The sequence below is a fragment of the Schistocerca americana genome, chromosome 6 (assembly GCF_021461395.2).
Source record: "Schistocerca americana isolate TAMUIC-IGC-003095 chromosome 6, iqSchAmer2.1, whole genome shotgun sequence".
Classification (NCBI taxonomy): Eukaryota; Metazoa; Arthropoda; class Insecta; order Orthoptera; family Acrididae; genus Schistocerca; species Schistocerca americana.
In genome coordinates this window covers 362,893,037-362,914,797 of record NC_060124.1, presented here as the reverse complement: position 1 = coordinate 362,914,797, position 21,761 = coordinate 362,893,037, and the positions used below count along the sequence as shown (strand labels likewise).

Here is a 21,761-nt window from a genome sequence, read left to right as displayed (position 1 = left end):
GGCGTATTGCTCCCTCCAACGTACCGGGTGATCAAAAAAGTCAGTGTAAATTTGAAAACTGAATAAATCACGGAATAATGTAGATAGAGAGGTACAAATTGACACACATGCTTGGAACGACATGGGGTTTTATTAGAATCAAAAACATACAAAAGTTCAAAAAATGTCCGACAGATGGCGCTGATCAAAATAGCAAAATTAGCATAACAAAGTAAGACAAAGCAAAGATGATGTTCTTTAAGGAAATGCTCAATATGTCCACCATCATTCCTCAGCAATAGCTGTAGTCGAGGAATAATGTTGTGAACAGCACTATAAAGCATGTCCGGAGTTATGGTGAGGCATTGGCGTCGGATGTTGTCTTACAGCATCCCTAGAGATGTCGGTCGATCGCGATACACTTGCGACTTCAGGTAACCCCAAAGCCAATAATTGCACGGACTGTGGTCTGGGGACCTGGGAGGCCAAGCATGACGAAAGTGGCGGCTGAGCACACGATCATCACCAAACGACGCGCGCAAGAGATCATTCACGCATCTAGCAATATGGGGTGGAGCGCCATCCTGTATAAACATCGTACGTTCCAGCAGGTGTTTATCAGCCAGGCTGGGGATGATGCGATTCTGTAACATATCGGCGTAGCTCTCACCCGTCACGGTAGCAGTCACCCACGTTTTGCTGTCCAGCGCCATCTGTCGGACATTTTGTGAACTTTTTTTTTTTTTTTTGTTCTAATAAAACCCCATGCCATTCCAAGCATGTGTGTCAACTTTTACTTCTCAATCTACATTATTCTGTGGTTTATTAAGTTTTCAAGTTTATACGGACTTTGTGATCACCCGGTATATCTCGCTAAAACATCATGAAGATAGATTCGAACTCACACGGAGGCTTACCGCTTACCGTTCTTCCCGCGAACCATTCGCGACTGGAACAGGAAAAGGGGGCAGTGGTAGTGGTGCAAAAGGTACCCTCTGCCACACGTCGCCAGGTGGCTTGCGGAGTATGGATATAGATGTACATGTAAAAGGTTATGATCACATTTTACAGCACTGCGTGTTGCGTACAGTAGAGGAACAGTTCGTAGTCGATGGCTGTACCAGCAGACAATGGTCCCTGTCATAAAGCAGCCTCTCTGAGGAAATGGACTGTGTACAATAACGCTCGTGAAATGGACTGGTGTCTGGTTTCGGCTACTTGAAAAGAATGCGCTGCCATTCCTCTACAGACATGCAGTGTGTCCGCAGCAGATTTCAAGCCATTCAATGTTAATGTCCTCTAATAGGTGTCCTATTACTTTAATGTTTCACGAGGATATTCAAAACACTAGAACATTCAGGTCGTATGCTAGCATTTCTTCCGTTTCTTCCATTGATTTGCTTTTGGTTGCCATTACCCAATCGTAACCGTACTCAGTTTTTGTTCTGCCTAATATCAAAAAGCAACAAGAATAGGTGACGGTGAACTGATTAGTCTACAAAATAGTGTTGTACGAGCGCAGCATATTTATTACGTCATGGACACCACACAGGTTTTTCCTGAATAAAGAGTCGAAGGAGTCGTAACAGACCAATCGCATTAAAATTCATGAAACTTTTGAAATGGGAAGAATCTCATACTGTTCGGGCGTAATATGGTGGATGGAGCTCCGCATACGAAATAACTACGAATATTTTGGGCACTGGCTTGTTTTGTTACTATGATAAACGCACTTGAGGAGGCTACATTCAAAACAGTTGACTCATAATCCGATAAATTTATATTATTTTTGTGTGAGTAGATGAAGCGTAGTTCCGTTATGACAACCTGAAGGCAAATTTGGTTGAAACAAAGGAGTGAAGAAGGTGACAATGTACTGAAACTAGCGAAAATCACGTTGCTGGATGGGAAAATTGGTGGCTATTGTGCTTTAGAAGTCATGCTCTTCATCATGACTGATTAATTATTTAGAAAATGGCGTAATACTGCTCCGCTGTTATTACGGAAAGCTGACGGACTGTTTGCCTCATTAATTGAAGCAGAAGCAACCACAAAATGCACCGGAATAGCGCATTTGTTCACAAATCTTCCGTTGCTATTGCAACACGGCATGAGCAGATAGTTCTTTTGCCAACCCTGCCTCCAGAGTTGGTGCTGCTTTTACCATTTTTCTAACTTCAAATGCTGCTTTGAAATGAAGAAATTTTCGTCTAGTACAGAGACTATCTGTGCTGTATTGTGGATTAGCTGTTTATTTAAGCTTTAGACTGTTAGTTACCGGGAGGTCTAAGACATTTCATCAAGAATCAATAATCTGGTCGTATCAATTTCCAAATAAGACATTCTCAACAACGTCACACGAATCCCAGTTTCAGTAGCCTGGCTCTCTAATTCTATAGCTTCAAAACTGAAATCTCCACTGTTAGTGAACCTGTTTCACGTGAATGGCAGCAATTTCAGTGCTGCATTGACACAATATCGTCGACAGAAGGGTCTGACAGACCCGATGTCATTAAATGGCATGACCGGGAAACTTGCTCGCGACATTCTCCTAAGTTTTCTCTGAAGCGCTCTGCCAGTACACCTCCTGAGGCAGGTGCCTACAACAGCAGCCGATTACCATGTTTGACCCACCTTTGAGCCTACCTGTCCCCAGATTAATACACTTTTCGATTCTTTTGTAATATCCCTAGGCACGGCAGTAAATAAGCTGGGAACATTGGCGTCTGGCCTATCCTTGCGATATACACACATCACAAAAAGTTTTACATGACCTCGGTTTCGAGGGTTCCGGAACCCGTTAGAGATTAACATAAAGATCATTTCCGCCCTTTTTATTGCTCATGAAAACCACACATTGCATGTTGTACCACCATATAGCGAGCTCTTCAGAGGTGGTGGTCCAGATTGCTGTACACACCGGTACCTCTAATACCCAGTAGCACGTAATGGCCTTAAGTAACTCATCATTTATAGCCTTTCCATTCAGTTCAGTAGCGATATTATCCTGTTCTACAGCCGCTGTCCTGTCTCTCTTTTCACTGCATTCCATATCACCTTGTCTGTTCTCAGTATTACTGATTTCCGACATTATGAGGGTATTCCTTGATTTTTAATAAACTTCCGTAGCAATTTTTAGCCGCTTTTGTAGTGTGCAACTATTACAGAATCTTAACACGTTTTTTGCCAACAGACACAGTTTCTTTCACAAGATGCTTTAATCCCTCTGGATACTGGGGCTAGTAGTACAAATGTTGTATGGGAAGCAGATCTGGGGATCTTGATGGCCACGGAAGAACCTCAGCATCACGCAGACAGTTCGTAGGGACACTTACCATGTGTGGACTAGCATAGTATTGTTGAAGAATGGCGCCACGATACTCTCCCATGAGGGATAACACATGAGGACGCAGGATGTCTGTGACGTATTGTTGCGTCGTCAGTTTCCTCAGTCACTACCGTCTCCCTATAACAGGACGCCAAGAGTAACACCACTGAGTCTCTCCACAACATTCGAAGAATGGGTCCTCTCCCGAGGTCGCAGTCATACTCGCCGAAATACAATGTGACGCCATTCATTAGAAGGCCATGCTTTCCGGTCACGCACAACTCCAAACGCAGGCAGAACATGTGTATAAGGTTTTGTAACTGCCGGAGCACCTGTCACAACAGAAAGAATGACTAACTTCTTAAATTAAACATTTGATTACCAAGTTAAACAGAGTGTGTTTTCATGCCCATTACAGAATGTCGCTTTGAGCCACTTAGTCTACCGCCTTCTGGCTCTATGCGAAGCACGCTGGGGTGGCCATGCTGGTAGGGACACACAAGATGCCAAAATTAGAAAGGCGTACCATAAGATCATTTACTGTCACCACGGTTATTTACTTTGTACGCTGAGATACTGTGGAAGTAAACGACCATCCCTATGTGGCAGTGGTTTGCCACCGATGTAAAATCAGCATTACATAGTTCTCTAACGACAAAGACATAATCGTCAAAAGTGTAAAGCAATGCATTATACCATTAGCTGACAACAATGCAGTAATTTCATCAGCTGCGATTCTGATAAATTTGACGGTTCTGGAGTTTACAAGATCGTTTGTAGTAGTTGTGACAAATTTTATATCGGTCAAACTGGTCGTTCTTTTAAAATAAGATTCAGGGAGCATTTGCAGGCACGTAACAAAACTGCACTGGGAATTCGTTTGGCAGAAATCCGCCACACTGTAGGCAATATTGAGAGTTGTATGCGCGTATTCTACACAGGGCAGAAAAGGGTCGCGCTCTCGACGTTTTAGAGGAGTTGGAGATTTACAAAGCCAAAAAGCATAAGCCCAATTGGGTACTCAATGGAAAAAGCGATTTTATGCCCAACGCCTCTTTCGCTTTGTTTGATAACGTACTACGATAACCAAATAATGCCTCGCGTATTTATACCTAGCCTTGCTTGATGATTTATGTCGAGAACAATAGACATTTGCCTTACTTGCATACATTAGTCGCACTAATCCTGTAACTGATTTAGCCCTACCTATTCATGGAATGTATGGCCAGACTATAGATTTTTATTTAATGACTCATAATATGGTGTTTAAACGTTTTCTGTAGGAGACATATCAGGATGTATGTAAAGCCCTCTAGTGGTTAAGTTCTTACGATAGGTGCACGCCTACATAACGTCCTGGCGGCCGACACAACAGAGGGCGTTGATCATTGATCTGTCTTTTTTTCAGGTGTCATATAGACATTTTATCTTTCATACGTAATTTATAGGTTGCTACAGGCAACGTATTACGTATATTAATATTTGATCGTAAATTCACCATAAAAGGGTCGGACCTATTCTCTTCATATATTTCCTTTTAATAATTTTATATGGGTAACTGTATTCATTTTTTAATATATCACAATTGGTTTCTATGATAGTTATCAATATTTAAAAGTCTGCTACATGTGTTTTACCTCATGTGTTTTTATCGGATTATGTTTTTTGCAAAAATGATGACTACATCTAAGCCCACGGTAGCGACATCTAGGTAGGTTGTAGGCAAACAGATTTCTGGTAGCTATTGTACTTCAGTAGACAGGTGCAACAATGACTGTGTGGACGATGTGGCCTATTCTACACCTTACTGTAGATCCATGTGACGATACTGTGCTGATTATATTTATATGTTTTAACGATGCCATTATGGCCTTATCACTTTAGGACATGGTGTAGGAAAGGTACGTTTTACCGTATTTTATCTGTACATTTCCCTGGTTGTATGATAGTATATTGTGATACGTTTTGCTGTATTGTGGTGAAAGACACACTGCTCACTACAGTCACTCAACGACCACACCTTCCCGTACACCACAACATCATCAGCAAACAGCCGCACATCGCTATCCACCCAATCCAAAAGATCATTTATGTAGATAGAAAACAACAGCGGACCTACCACACTTCCCTGGGGCACTGCAGATGATACCCTCACCTCCGATGAACACTCCTCCAGGTTCTCTGCGATCCTTTTCGTAACTGTGAGTAAGGCATTTATTTTGATGTTGTCAACTAACTGGTATCTTCTTCTTCCTCTGGCGCTCTTCCCAGTCACTAGTCCTTTACTGCATTCTTTATTATGCAGTTTCCCCTAATCCACTGTCCTAGCCGTTCCTTTTCTTCCTCTTAACTGTTTCCAGCATACGCCTTTTTTCGTCCACGCTTTGTAATACAACCTCATACGTTTTATCTATCCATTTACACCCTCCATTCTTTCACAGATCCGCATCTCCTTAATCTCTAAGCGTTTCTGCTGTCTATGGCGCGGTGTTCATGTTTCGGCACCATACAGGGCAACACTCCATGCAAAACACTTCACTAATGACTTCCTGCTTGGTCGCCAAACTGAAAAAGATCTCCATCTTGTCGTCCCTAGAACGTGTTCTGCGTCTCGAGATTGGTTCGACCGTGAAGAAAGAACATTTAAAAGAGTGTACAAAATTAAGTGATTGCAATTCAGACACAACAACATTGTATAATTCGCGTCGGCTGGAACTGGTCATGAATGCCTGCGTCCGATATATCTGTGACGTTCGACTTTTTGATCACATTTCACCAGCATATGCAAAATTGTCCTGGCTGCGTGCAGACAAACGCAGAGATTTCCATACACTCTGTCTCATCTACTGCCTTATAAATGTACATTGTCCCTCATATCTCTCCTCGTCCTTAACCCTTATGTCGGAACAACATGACAGAAACACACGTTCCTATCATAATAAAATCCTCTCTGTTCCACTGCATCGCTCAGACACCTTCTCCAAGTCCTTTACAGTAGCGGGAACCCGACTCTGGAATAACCTCCCTCGTTATGTTAGAGAACTTAAAAACGTGTCCGGCTTGAAAAAACAGTTAATGACGTATCTACTTAAGCAACAGTAATGCCTTCCTCTGTACATGAATGCACTTCATCTCATTACTTCCCTCTTTCCTCCTCCTTAAATCTCCCTTCCCCAAAACTCGCTATACTAGTAAACATCTACTTTACACACCAAGATATTAATGTACATCTGAACAAATCCTCATTACTATTGCCAAGTTTTCTCATGTTTATCATTATTATTTGATTTTATTTTTTTACTGTTATTGTTATTGCTTTTATCATAATTTGTATGTATAGCATCTGTTGTAAAAATACTGCCAGCATTTACTTTATTAGATCTTAGTCATTACTCTTGATTATATTGTCACTAGAGTAATCTAATTTTCTTATTTAAACTATTGTCATGATGTAACTCTGATGTGTGAAATGCTGCATGTGTGGAACACTGATCCGATGTAAGAGAGGGCCTGATGGCCCTAATCTGATCCGGTAAAATAAATAAATATTGGGAAGCAAGAAGACGAAATACGGTGACCCAAGTGCCAGAACATTAAAGTAATAATAATAGATTATTTACTGGTACCACTAAGTATTGCTCCTTCTGTATAACATTTATTTTGCTACAGCTAGCCTTGGTTTTATTTCTAGATTACATGTCATATTACTGGTAGTTAATGCATCCTAAGCCCCTGAAGTTATCAGCTTGTTTCAACCCAGCACAGATTTTCATTTTCATCTTCTTTCGTTGCCTTGTAATAATCAATGCTTTAGTCTTCCTCACATTCATACTCCTTTCATAATAATCACAGCTGGTGTTCAGTTCTTCAAACATATTTTTAATTGTCATTTCATTTTCACCTAGCAAAACCCTATCATCAGCAAACTTTATTCTTCCTCCTATTATCACACGACACTTTTGTTGTTCGAATCACAACGAAAACAAACTATTGTTGTTGTTGTGGTCTTCGGCCCTGAGACTGGTTTGATGCAGCTCTCCATGCTACTCTATGCTGTGTAAGCTTCTTCATCTGCCAGTACTTACTGCATTTTCTCTGCCTAGTGATGACTGGGTGTTGTGTGATGTCTTTAGGTTAGTTAGGTTTAAGTAGTTCTAAGTTCTAGGGGACTGATGACCATAGATGTTAAGTCCCATAGTGCTCAGAGCAATTTGAATTTACTGCAACCTACATCCTTCTGAATTTGCTTAGTGTATTCATCTCTTGGTCTCCCTCTACGATTTTTACCCTCCACGCTGCCCTCCAATGCTAAATTTGTGATCCCTTGATGCCTCAGAACATGTCCTACCAACCGGTCCTTTCTTCTTGTCAAGTTGTGCCATGAACTCCTATTCTCCCCAATTCTATGCAATACCTCCTCATTAGGTACGAGATCTACCCATCCAATCTTCAGCATTCTTCTGTAGCACCACATTTCGAAAGCTTCTATTCTCTTCTTGTCCAAACTATTTATTGTCCATGTTTCACTTCCATACATGGCTACATTCCATACAAATACTTTCAGAAACGACTTCCCAACACTTAAGTCTATACTCGATGTTAACAAATTTCTCTTCTTCAGAAACGCTTTCCTTGCCATTGCCAGTCTACATTTTATATCTTCTCTACTTCGACCCTCATCAGTTATTTTGCTCCCCAAATAGCAAAACTCCTTTACTACTTTAAGTGTCTCATTTCCTAATCTAATTCCCTCAGCATCACCCGACTTAATTCCACTACATTCCATTATCCTCGTTTTTCTTTTGTTGATGTTCATCTTATATCCTCCTTTCAAGACACTGTCCATTCCGTTCAACTGCTCTTCCAAGTCCTTTGCTGTCTCCGACAGAATTACAATGTCATCGGCGAACCTCAAAGTTTTTATTTCTTGTGCATGGATTTTAATACCTACTCCGAACTTTTCTTTTGTTTCCTTTACTGCTTGCTCAACATACAGATTGAATAACTAGGGGAAGAGGCCACAACCCTGTCTAACTCCCATCCCAACCACTGCTTCCCTTTCGTGCCCCTTGTCTCTTATAACTGCCATCTGGCTTCTGTACAAATTGTAAATATCCTTTTTACCCCTGCCACCTTTAGAATTTGATAGAGAGTATTCCAGTCAACATTCCGTAGAAATGCTGGAACACGTGAGGCAATACTGACCTTACGACTTATTTTAGAAGAAAGACAAACTATGTACTACACGAAATTTTCATTTTCCAGTCGTGGAGAAAAAGAAATAGATGAATAACAAGTTACGGAGCACAGGACCCAAGCTGAATTGCTAACGCGAGCCTGGGTGCGCAGGGCGGGCAGCTGGCTGGCGAGGTCTGCCCTGCTCAAGGCTGTGGGTTCGGTCCCCGGCGGGGTCGCTGACTTCAGCCGCCAAACTAAAAATAATGAAGCACGAGCCCTAGCGCGACGGCAGCGCAGCTACACCGGCGCCGTCGTCCCTACACGTGATGTGTAGGAATCTTAGAAGCGTCTTCCACAAGCTACACATTGTCCAATGCCCAAATAATATCGGCACTTGTGCAAATCTTGTATTGCAAGATCGTCTCAAATCTATTTGTGAAGCTTTTAACAAAGACAAACAGAGAACGTGTTAATTGCTCTCCTGTGTGTGTGACGTTCCGTACAGGATCTGATAATTCCAACACCACAATCTAATAGGAGAGGTCTGGTAGAATGGTTTTACAGAGCCTGAGACATCCAATCATCAATGATACGCTCAAATATTTGGTGCTGTCTACGTCGATGCTAGTGCCTCATCGATACCGCCAATGCCGTACTGAATGGAACCAAAGTCGCGTTTTGTGGAGGATCTGCACCGTATCTTCTGAATCTTAAGCCTCTGGAAGTCATTGCCGTCTCGAACAACAGTGTTAAGATTATGAGTGTGACGTGAACAGATCTGCTACATATTGAAAACAACCGTGTCTTTTTTAGCGTGACTGAGTAGAATGGCGCACTTTGAGAAAAAATGGAGCAATGTGTGAAAAGAACAAAAGAACGATGTTCGCTTATCTACATTGCTGCTTCTTATTCCAGAGGAATTATGATATTAACTCTTCCTGATGCTGGAGAGATTGTCTAAGATTTCAGATGTTTTTCCTTGTCTTCATGCGATTGCTGGGTTGATTCTCCATTTACTTGCTATTTACAAGAACACGTAATTAAATTTACATTTCGACGCAGACTAAATGTTTCATAAATGACTGAGTATCATCATATCTTCTCCCGTGAAAAGGTAGGTAAGTGAAAGGTCGTTCCTTAAACACTCGCAAAAATATGTTGACACAGTCTTTCCATAGGAGTTGTGAAATTCGCTTCCAATACTTGCCGATGCTGGCGCTCCTGTGTAAGATTTAGGCGTTTTTCCTCGATCGTCTAGGTAACTGCTGGGTTGGTTCTTAAAACTTAGTTGTTATGTATAAAAATACTTAACCGAATTTACATTTTAACTAAGTCTGAATATTTCATAAATGGCTGAATATACAGTTCTCTTATCCTGAAAAACATAATTCTGGTGAAACATAATGTATGAAATACTTCTTGTAACGCTTTCAGTGTTGACACAGCATTAGCGAAGCAAAAGAAGAAGCTCTTCAAGCCAACGCAAAACTAAAAAATACGTTACGTTGCTAGTGTATCTACGCTGTCGTGCACTGTAAAATGGCAACTGAACTTACAAAGCTATAAGAGGTGACTATTGTTGTGAAAACAATACTACATCATCTATTACAAGGTCGATACCACTACATGTATGTTCCTCCACATAACAACCATATGTGGACGAGCTAAGCGGAATGTATCTTTTTGCTTGTAAGTGCATCAGTGTAGCACGATAAAAATATTGCCAGCGAAGCGCAGTAATTACTGAATATACAGATGAAGATTGAACATTTTCTTGATTACCTACAAAATGCAAAACAGGCTGACGTTTTGCAAGATAGTACACAATGTGATGCTCTGAGTTATGATCTTATTTGGAACCACAAGGAAAGTTTCTTAACCGTAGCACGTACTCTGTAACAGTAAGAAGCCACACATGCATAGCCAGCAACATCTTCGTCAGTTATTTAGAAAATTTACAACCTAAGCGTCTTTGCAGCTCAATTGTTTTACTCCTAAGACAAAGAATACACATCGAAATATGAAACAGTGAAGGAAGACAGTACGTTACGAGGGTTTCCCATCTGAAATCATCACTCTCTTTAGTTTTTACTATGCTGGTTCTCAACAACAATGTAACCTTTGATAAAGACAAAACATTATGTAGCGGAGTCCATGGCAAACACAAACACCAAATATTTAACAAGGGTATGTGGTTGGTTCTACAAACGATGGAAGTCCTGCGTGTTCGTACTTACCCCAAGCTGCAGCAACGCCTGGCTGGGGAGGTCACGAAGCTGCGGCGTCAGAAGTTCCTTGTTTACATCAGACGCTGCACTGCCTGGCTACGCTTGGCCGCTGGAAGCAAAGATATTACACCACACGGTTCCGACGTGCCACGGCGGCCAGTCGGGAGTGCAGCCGGCTGTCTTTCGCTAGCGCTGCCCTTGTTTTTTCCTTGTTTTTACTCCTCCAGCTCAGTCGGTGTTGGCTCAGTTCTCCTCCTTCCCACCACCGACCACCTACAGTCTACGCGCAGCGCTGGCGATTACTGCGCATGCGCGCTGCATAATGACGTCAGCCTGGCGTCACGCACGAAGGCTGTGCATTGGTCGTTCTCGGGCGCCTTCGCTGCAGAGCATGTCCAGCGCTGCAACAGCTGCCTATGCAAAATCGTTCGCCACAGAAAGACGCTGACCAGGAAACTAAATTTCGATTTGCTTGTACGCAGAACTGTATCTCGTTCATTCCTGGTTGTTTTACAGAATAATCAGCATCAGTACATCGGAAACCACTCTGAAGTGCACGGCAGAAGGTTCTTCCTGAAGTATTACATATTACGACTCTGTCTCGGTTCATCTCCAAATAAATTGTTCAGTTGCCTCTAAGCACTATGGGACTTAACATCTGATGTCATCAGTCCCCGAGAACTTAGAACTACTTTAACCTAAGGACATCACACACATCCACACCCGAGGCAGGATTCGAACCTGCGACCGTAGCGGTCGCGCGGTTCCAGACTGAAGCGCCTAGAACCGCTCGGCCGCACATGCCGGCTCTCCAAATAAAGTGCGGGAAGAATGATTGTTCAAATGTCTCTGTGTGCACAGTAGTTACTCTGCTTGTCTTCATGGTCCGTTTGTGTGATACATTGCCTGGCACTTAAAACTTGAACACATGACAGTGCCTCGGAACAAACTTCAAATTTGCCTGAAGTGTATTACATGCTTGGACATGCAGATGATTAGCATTTCAGCCTATCTGCAAGAGAGGTTACGAGGAACGCCATCTCCATTCTGCATTACACAGCGGGTTTCTCTTCCAGAATTAGTATTTTAAAGTTGTTTGTTTGTGAAAAGATCGTTTGATGCCTCGCCCACGACGGGAAAACGTGTTTCAGTATTTGTAGGAATTCGACTCTGCCATAATCGTGATCTAACGAAACTGCATTTTATCAATCCGTGATATTGGTCGAGATCCCACGAATATGAAATCGATGGTTTTAGGGAGGCCATACTGAACGTCACAAAGGATCTTAGGCCCAGTTCACACAGAAGTGGTGTGGCTCGGACGTCTGCTGCGGACGTGGCGCTGTTTCAAGCCATTTCCTAGTTGGCAAATGAAGCAAAAATTGGTTCAAATGGCTCTGAGCACTATGGGACTTAACTTCTGAGGTCGTCAGTCCCCTAGAACTTAGAACTAATTAAACCTAACTAACCTAAGGACATCACACACATCCATGCCCGAGGCAGGATTCGAACCTGCGACCGTAGCGATCGCGCGGTTCCAGACTGAAGCGCCTAGAACCGCTTTTTTTCATTTTGTTCGTTATTGATCGTTGTGTTTGGTCGTTGCGGACGTCACAAGACATCCTGTTCAAGTTCGGTGGTTGATCCTTCCACTCAGTTTTTTCTATTACAGAGGCCAACCGGCTCTCTGACCGAAAACGCTGAGCTACTGTGCCAGCTCTCAGCCACACCGGCCGGCTCAAATGAAGCAGTTCACACAGTGTCGTACAGAAGTGACGTCTGCTGTTTTCATTAATTTCAATGTCAAAATGCGAAATTATTTAGCGTTCGACGTAAAGCTTTATGAAATAATAGAAAAGTATTCTCAATCATACGATCATAAATGTGCAGACTATTGCAATCGCAGCATACAAGACAAAGGCACGGGAGAATATCGCTAGAGAACTAAACGTAACAGGTTAGCCAATAAATCTCAAATTGGCTCTGAGCACTATGGGACTTAACATCTATGGTCATCAGTCCCCTAGAACTTAGAACTACTTAAACCTAACTAACCTAAGGACATCACACAACACCCACAATAAATCTCATTATTAATAATACTGTACAGGGTGGTGCAGAACAGAATGGTTCACCTGAACAACGTTGTAACTAACAAAAAGCAGATTTTACAGGAGAACAAAAAAAACTGCTTTTTGTTTACCTTTTTCTGTTTTCTTGATATAGGCAGTGCATATGAGGTAAAACGCCATTCTGCATATTTTAACTGTTACTAAGCAATTGCTTATAGCATCTTTGAAAAAAATAGCGTCCCTTTATTTTCTTGGACGAACAACGTTGTATCTGTGTAGTTACAGCGCTGTTCAATTCAAAACTGTGTATGTTTTTGTGTTACTTACGGCAGGAAAAGAAAGCTTACGTTAGGTGAAATATAAAATCATTATCGTCAGGTGATAAAACGGTGAATTATACATTGTTATCATATCGGAATATAAATTACATCGTCAGTCTATAAAAATTGTCAGTACAAATCTGCACAAGCAGCAGAAAATTTAATAACATTTTTTGAAAGAACAACAACACAGGTAGGACCACATAATGTTTACTGCAGTACAAATCTGCACAAGCAGCAACAGAATACATGGAAAAAATTAACAGTATTCCTGTTGCAAATATATTAAACATGAGCAGTCAGCATTACATTTTCTGTCCTCAGTCAATGGCTTTTGCAAGACATACGTGCAAATCCGCCCTTCGCTAGGTACTCACAGAAAACCCGTTTTTCAGCTGGCATATACTGTCACTTGTCAAATAAGGCTTTCTTCTTGGCGCTTTTTGCTGACGGAAATGAATCTTACAAGATAGACAAAATTGTAATGTTATCTAGCAGCAGGTTTCTTTTCCCAGTAGCCGGCCATTGTGGCCGAGCGGTTCTAGGCGCTTCGGTCCGGAACCACGCTGCTGATGCGGTCGCAGGTTCGAATCCTGCCTCGGGCATGGATGTGTGTGATGTCCTTAGGTTAGTTAGGTTTAAGTAGTTCTAAGTTCTAGGGGACTGATGATCTCAGAAGTTGAGTCCCATAGTGCTCAGAGCCATTTGAACCATTCTGTCTCACCATGGGAAAATATGTCCAGCGATGAGGAATTTTTTCTCTACAGCAGTGAAATATAAACAGGTGATTAGATTTTGTTGAAGCATCATAATATTATGAACATCTCTCAAAAAAATCAGCAATGTTTTGGTGTACATTCAAAAGAAAATTATATGAAAAATAGGTGTTATGAACAAAACATTAGATTCGTCGCTTTTCTCCGAATGCTGTCCTTCCGTGTGTCTACTACAATACAGAAACAATTCTGACAGATACCATCAAAATGCTGGAAACGATCGCGAAGCATGTTCAGTTCTTTCATTATGTCGAATGTGCCATATTTCTTCCTTTTTTCATCCATAACGAACGTACTCACTACCTTCTTGGCTGCTCAACATTAACAAGTTACAAAAGATCTGGCTCATCAATATCTTTGTCTGATGAAGATGGCATATTCCGATCGATTTGCAGCACGACCGTCCCACATCGCTCTGACAGCGCCACTTCAGCGTGAATTCCTTGCATCCCGTCCACACGACACGCCTCTGGCTCACGGCCAAGGGGTGTCTACACCATGCCATTTCTGTTTGAATTCGGCCTTTGATAGTGCCACTTCCGCGTGCATTGCTTGCATCCCACCCATGCTACATCCTTGCCTCGCTGCCACCAGGAGTCCATTTTATGCCACTTCTGTGTGAATTAGGCCTCAGACAGCGCCACTTCAGTGTGAATTGCTCACGACCCACCCAACTCAAGCCCTGCCTCGCCACTGTCAGGTGTCCATGCCATTACACTTCTGTGTGAATTGGATCTTTGACAGCGCCATTACGGTGTGCATTGCTTATATCCCACCCACTCCACGTCAACACCTCGCCGCCGTACAGTGGTTCAGAACGGCCTAATCCCTGGCCAAAAGTCGAAAAGTAAGAATAATAATTCCAAAATTTCCAGTTTTAGATTTTTGGGGTCACTGATTACGAATTTGATATCAAAATTATGAAACTCAAAATGGCAGTCAAAAATGGCGGACATTTTGGAAAAATAATCACGTTATCGGTCCGAAAATTTGCACCAACAGATTTTCGAGGTCGCTGATTACGAATTTGATAACAAAATTATGAAATTCAAAATGGCGGACATTTTGAAAAAATGATCACTTCATCAGTCCGAAAATTTGCGCCATTGGTTTTTCGGAGTCGCTGATTACGAATTTGATATTAGATTCATGACATTTAAAATTCCAAAATGAAAAACAATTTTGTAGAATATCTAAATTTCTATTTTATTTTACTTACATAATTCCATACAATACATTGGATTAATTAAAAATCATAATATGGGTCAGGTGGATCTGTCGTACATGTTTCGATTTCCGCTGAGGGTAAGCTACTATTTGTGAATACTCTTCTGGTGTTTCCAGTAGGAGTTCTAGTACATAAGAAGGTAACGGTGCACTATTTTTAATTTTTAATTTTTGAAAATTAGTTATCAGTGGGTCCGAGGATGCAAGAAGCCGACGAAAAACGTCAGACATTCTCTCCTCTCGCGTACATTTTCGAGAAAAAATTTCGCGGTACCGACGAATGTCCTTGTTCCTCCCTTCTCAGCGTCCTCGGAAAGTTTATTGTCCATGAACAGTGCTTGAAGTAATATTTGTAAACACATTTCGATATTTCTATAAAAATGGTCATCACTGTTGGAATTTTATTTAAAATCTTTATTTACAACCCTCCATACCTGAGACCTTTCAAGCCTCAGTTATAGAAAGTTGAGGGTAGAACATCGCCAATAGTCACAGTGCGTAATGCGCACGAGTGCGTGCACGGTAACACTACAATCGATATTATTCAAAATGGGCAACTTTCGAGCAGCTAATTCTTGAAAATCTCATTAATAGATAGATCAACAAACAAGTCCCTGTCAATGCCAGCGTTAAAATGTGTTAAAATTTTTTTGTATCGACACAAATGTATTTTCTAAAGAAGCAAAGCAACCTGATAATCACGACTACATTTAGCATAACGCGACCACTACGGTCGCAGGTTCGAATGCTGCCTCGGGAATGGATGTGTGTGATGTCCTTAGGTTAGTTAGGTTTAAGTAGTTCTAAGTTCTAGGGGACTGGTGACCTCAGCAGTTAAGTCCCATAGTGCTCAGAGACATTTGAACTTTAATATAACGTTTCATAAACAACAACAAACATTTTCGAAAATTGAAGTACAGAAAATGTTTCTACATACCTTCATCAACATTTTCCATTTTGGAAAATAGGAATCAGACGCGTCGTTGTAAAATTCTGTATGATTTTCTGAATCACTGTATAACTGGGCACTGAAGCGTCGCGCGTGTGTTTCTACGAGAGTCAACTTACGACTGTCGCAGGGTAGACTTTTGACCAGGGAATCGGCCGTTCTGAACCACTGTGCGTCGCAAGGCGCCCACGTCATGCCACATCTGTGTGAATCGGGCCTTTGGCAGCGCCGCTTGAGTGTGCATTTAGTATGTCCCACCTATGCCACATCGCTGCCTCGCCACTGCCAGGCGTCCATGTCACAACATGCCACTTCTGTGTGAAGTCTTCAATAGGAATTACAGAGCACCCTGTATACTACTGGTCATTAAATTGCAGCGTTAAGGAGAACTGAAAATAACGAAATATTGCTGTTTGCAGTTATACCGTGTAGTAGTAGGAAAACTGTATGACATTTGTATGGGTATTGAGGATATACAGGGTGTGAAATTTATTGTACATAGCTGCCACCTTTGGCAGCAACGATCGTTCTAAGTGCCTTGTCATCGAGTCAAACTGAAGTGGATGATAGTTATGGTTACACTATTCCATGCTGCTGCTATTTTATGTCAGAACTCATCAACCATAGTGACTGACACCTGACAAGTGCCAGTCTCCTGGCAATCCGTGAACAAATCTTTTCAATGGATGAGAGGTCTGAAGAATATGTTAGACGGAACGACAGTCTCATGCCCTCTGTATTGAAGCACAGGAAACATAGCGTCCAGCACTATGTTGTCAAAAGATATCAGGATGAAGACACTGACGATGAAACACAGAAATTAGCTTTAAAATGCCATATACATAGCAGCTATTATCTTAATTACAGGCTATGTGTTCACGCTGTGTATCCAGTGGTACTGCGTACCATCATGCTTGATGTGGGGTCCGTATGACAGGGGCAAACACTATCTGGGAACATTCATTCTCGCCGGCTGCGGTGGCCGAGCGGTTCTAGGCGCTTCAGTCCGGAACCACGCGGCTGCTGCGGTCGCAGGTTCGAATCCTGCCTCGGGCATGGATGTGTGTGATGTCCTTAGGTTAGTTAGGTTTGAGCAGTTCTAAGTCTAGGGGACTGATGACCTCAGATGTTAAATCCCATAGTGGTTAGAGCCATTTGAACCATTTTTGAACATTCATCTCCTTGAAGCCTCCACAAATGTGCAAAAGCCGTCGGTCGTAGTTGAGAAATCTTATCGAAATGTTGGAACTGCCCAGACTACATAGACCCTACTTTAAGCCGGCCATGGTGGCCGAGCGGTTCTAGGTGCTTCAGTCCGGAACCGCGCGAGTGCTACGATCGCAGGTTCGAATCCTGTCTCGGGCATGAATGTGTGTGATTTCCTTAGGTTAGTTAGGTTTAAGTAGTTCTAAGTTCTAGGGGACCTCAGCTGTTGAGTCCCATAGTGCTCAGAGCCATTTTGAACCCTACTTTAAATTCCATTTGCCCACCGGAATCACTATCTTAAAAATTATCCTAACACGAAATCCTAAGGTGGGAGCTGCTATAAAATCCTACTGAATCACTTTTTTTACTCAGTTGACAAATAACAATTATAATGAAATAACAAGTTACTTCAAATCAAATACAAATAAAATTAAATTGATGTTTTATTATATTAAAAGTAATGACACACCATGACTCAGTGACAAGACTGTTAGAAAAAGTGATTGCAGTAAAGGTATGAAGCACTTGTGGGCAAGGGTATCGTGTCCTAGCTGCACATTTAATCAGTAATACGAATGCAACCCACCAAATGTTTTAGTTACTAAATAACAAATGAAAACGATACTGTCATCAGAATCAGAATTAACGGTAGTGTGGCAATGGTACCTCCGCTTTGGAAACATCAATGCTGACCTATTGCCGGTCTGTGTGAAAGATTACAAGCCATCTGGCTTTCCTACTTGCACTTACATGCTAAATTCATATGCCCCTTGTCATGGCTGGCTGTAAGCAGCACACTTTAGTTTCATCATGCTAGAAGTCACCTGACTTTGTTTAAAGCTGGAGAATGAAAACTTCAGTGGCTGTCGTTCTACGCTTGTAGTTCCATTCTAAGAATGCGTGAGAACTGCTCAGTTTGCACACTCTGAGAGCGACAGAGGCTTTGTTTCAGCTTACGCACGCCAAGGAGCCACCTGAGAAGGCTCACAGAAATCTCTTGTCAATCGAGCTAAGACGGGGTTCGCGGTATCTGGCACAGTTCAGCTCCGCAGAAGGCTGAGGGCAGTAGTCTCAGGCGCTGGATGCCACCTAACAATATACCGTGAGAAACTACAAGTCCTGGGAAGTCTGGGCCTATCGTGGGGGAAGGAGGAGCCTCGCGGAATTCCCGTCACGTTGGTTAGGCTTCTAGAAATTCAGAAGCTTATAAATAATGCTCCAATTCGCCCATCGCCTACTGTAGCGCCTAGAACCGCTGGGCCTGCAGAAATTCTAAAGAGATTCTGGTCGTATGTGAAGTATGATAGTGGCAAGACACAATCAATGCCTTCCTTGCGCGATATCAATGACGATCCTATCGAAAACAGTGCTGCCAAAGCAGAGTTACTAAACACAGCCATCCGAAATTCGCACACCAAAGAAGATGAAGTAAATATTCCAGAAATCTAATCAAGAACAGCTGCCATCATGAGTAACATAGAAGCAGATATTCTCGGAGTAGTGAAGCAATTTAAGTCAATAAAAGCAAGTCTTCTGGGCAAGACTGTACACCAATTAGTATGCTGATGCAATAGCTCCATACTTAACAATCATACACAACCGTTCGCTCGACGCAAGACCCGTACCCAAAGACTAGGAAATTGCACAGGCCACACCAATATTGCCGGCCGCGGTGGCTGTGCGGTTCTAGGCGCTCCAGTCCGGAGCCGCCCTGCTACTACGGTCGCAGGTTCGAGTCCTGCTTCGGGCATGGGTGTATGTGATGTCCTTAGGTTAGTTAGGTTTAAGTAGTTCTAAGTTCTAGGGGACTGATGACCACAGCAGTTGAGTCCCATAGTGCTCAGAGCCATTTGAACCATTTGAACCACACCAATATTCAAGAAAGATAGTCGAAGTAATCCACTAAATTACATGCCAGTATCATTAACGTCGATATGCAACAGGTTTTTGGAACATATATTGTGTTCGAACATTATACATTACCTCGAAGAAAACGGTTGACACACAGTCAACACGGAATTAGAAAACATCGTTCATGTGAAACGCAACTAGTTCTTTACTCGCGTGAAATGTTGAGTGCTATTGACAAGGGATTTCAAATGGATTCCGAATTTCTGGATTTCCGGAATGCTTTTGACACCGTACCACACAAGCGGCTTGTAGTGAAATTGCGTGCTTATGGAATATCGTCTCAGTTATGTGAATGGATTCGTGATTTCCTGTCAGAGAGGTCACAGTTCGTAGTAATTGGCGGAAAGTCATCGAGTAAAACAAGCGATTTTCGGCGTTCCTCAAGGTAGTGTTATAGGCCCTGTGCTGTTCCTTGTCTATATAAACGATTTGGGAGACAATCTGAGCACCCGTTTTACGTTGTTTGAAGATGGCGCTGTGATTTATCGGTTAGTAAAGTAATCAGAAGAATTAGAAAATTGTAAAACGATTTAGAAAACATGTATGTATGTTTCGAAAATTGGCAATTGATCCTAAGTGACGAAAAGTGTAAGGTCATCCACATGAGTGGTAAAAGGAATCCGTAAAACTCGGGTTACACGATAAATCAGTCGATCTGAAGGCCGTAAATTCAACTAAATACCTGTTGTTGTGGATTTCAGCCCACAGATTGGTTTGATGCAGCTCTCCATGGTACTCTATCCTGTGCAAGCTTCTTCATCTTCCAGTACCTACTTCAACCTACATCCTTCGGAATCTGTTTAGTGTATTGATTTCTTGGTCTCCCTCTACGATTTTTACACTCCACGCTGTCCTCCAATACTAAATTGGTGATCCCTTGATGCCTCGCAATATGCCCATCCCTTCTTCTAGTCACGTTGTGCCACAAACTCCTCCCCAATTCTATTCAATACCTCCTCATTAGTTATGTGATCTACCCATCTAATCTTCACCGTTCTTCTGTAGCACCACATTTCGAAAGCTTCTATTCTCCTCTTTTCCAAACTACTTGTCGCCAAGTTTCACTTCCATACATGGATACACTCCATACATATACTTTTAGAAACGACTTCCTGACATTTAAATCTATACTCGATGTTAACAAATTTCTCTTCTTCCGAAACGCTGTCCTTGGCGTTGCCAGTCTACATTTTATATCCTCTCCACTTCGACCATCATCAGTTATTTTGCTCCCCAAATAGCAAAACGCATTTATTACTTCAAGTGTCTCATTTCCTAACCTAATTCCCTCGGCATCACCCGATTTAATTTGACTACATTCCATTATCCTCGTTTTGCTTTTGTTGATGTTCATCTTATATCCTCCTTTCAAGACAATGTTCATTTCGTTCAGCTGCTCTTCCAAGTCCTTTGCTGTCTCTGACAGAATTACAATGTCATCGGTGGACCTCAAAGTTTTTATTTCTTCTCTATGGGTTTTAATTCCTACTCCGAATTTTTCTTTTGTTTCCTTTACTGCTTGCTCAATATACAGATTGGAATACATGGGGGATAGGCTACAACCCTGTCTCACTCCCTTCCCAACCACTGCTTCCCTTTCATGCCCTTCGACTCTTATAACTGCCATCTGGATTCAGTACAAATTGTAAATAGCCTTTCGCTCCCTGTATTTTACCCCTGCCACCTTCAGAATTTGAAAGAGGGTATTCCAGTCAACACTGTCAAAAGCTTTCTCTAAGTCTACAAATGCTAGAAACGTAGGTTTGCCTTTCCTTAATCTTTCTTCTAAGATAAGTCGTAAGGTCCGTATTGCCTCACGCGTTCCAACATTTCTACGGAATCCAAACTGATCTTCCCCGAGGTCGGCTTCTACTAGTTTTTCCATTCGTCTGTAAAGAATTCGTGTTAGTATTTTGCAGCCGTGGTTTATTAAACTCATATTTCGGTAATTTTCACATCTGTTAACACCTGCTTTCTTTGGGACTGGAATTATTATATTATTCTTGACGTCTGAGGGTATTAATCATGTCTCATACATCTTGCTCACTAGATGGTAGAGTTTTGTTAGGCCCTGCTCTCCCAAGGCTGTCAGTAGTTCTAATGGAATGTTGTCTACTCCCGGGGCCTTATTTCGTCATAGGTCTTTCAGTGCTCTGTCAAACTCTTCACGCAGTATCATATCTCCTATTTCATCTTCATCTACATCCTCTCCCATTTCCATAATATTGTCCTCAAGAACATCGCCCTTGTATAGACCCTCTTGATACTCGTTCCACCTTTCTGCTTTCCCTTCTTTGCTTAGAACTGGGTTTCCATCTGAACTCTTGATATTAATGCAAGTGGTTCTCTTTTCTCCAAAGGTCTCTTTAATTTTCCTGTAGGGAGTATCTGTCTTACCCCTCGTCGGATGAATGGGACATAAGCAGTGCACACTGAAGTGACACTGTAGAAAAAGTTTTGATAAGCAACGCATGTCCAGAAATGTATCTAGCAGATGCCGGGGTTGGTGGGGTGGCTACTGTGCAGGATGGCTGGTAGCAAAGGGTTGAGGCAGCATTGCAGTGAAACTCAACTATCAAAAATAACA

At 42.0% G+C, this 21,761-nt stretch overlaps 1 protein-coding gene across 2 annotated transcripts in view; it reads right to left on the bottom strand.

The window, feature by feature from the left end:
* Positions 1 to 10,927, bottom strand: part of LOC124619726 — an 885,033-nt gene extending 874,106 nt beyond the window's left edge. For both annotated transcript variants that reach the window (XM_047146293.1, XM_047146294.1), the window contains exon 1: positions 10,723 to 10,927. The gene's annotated coding sequence lies outside the window, so the exon portion shown is untranslated. The remainder of the gene's footprint in view (positions 1 to 10,722) is intronic.
* Between the last annotated feature and the right edge of the window lie 10,834 nt (positions 10,928 to 21,761).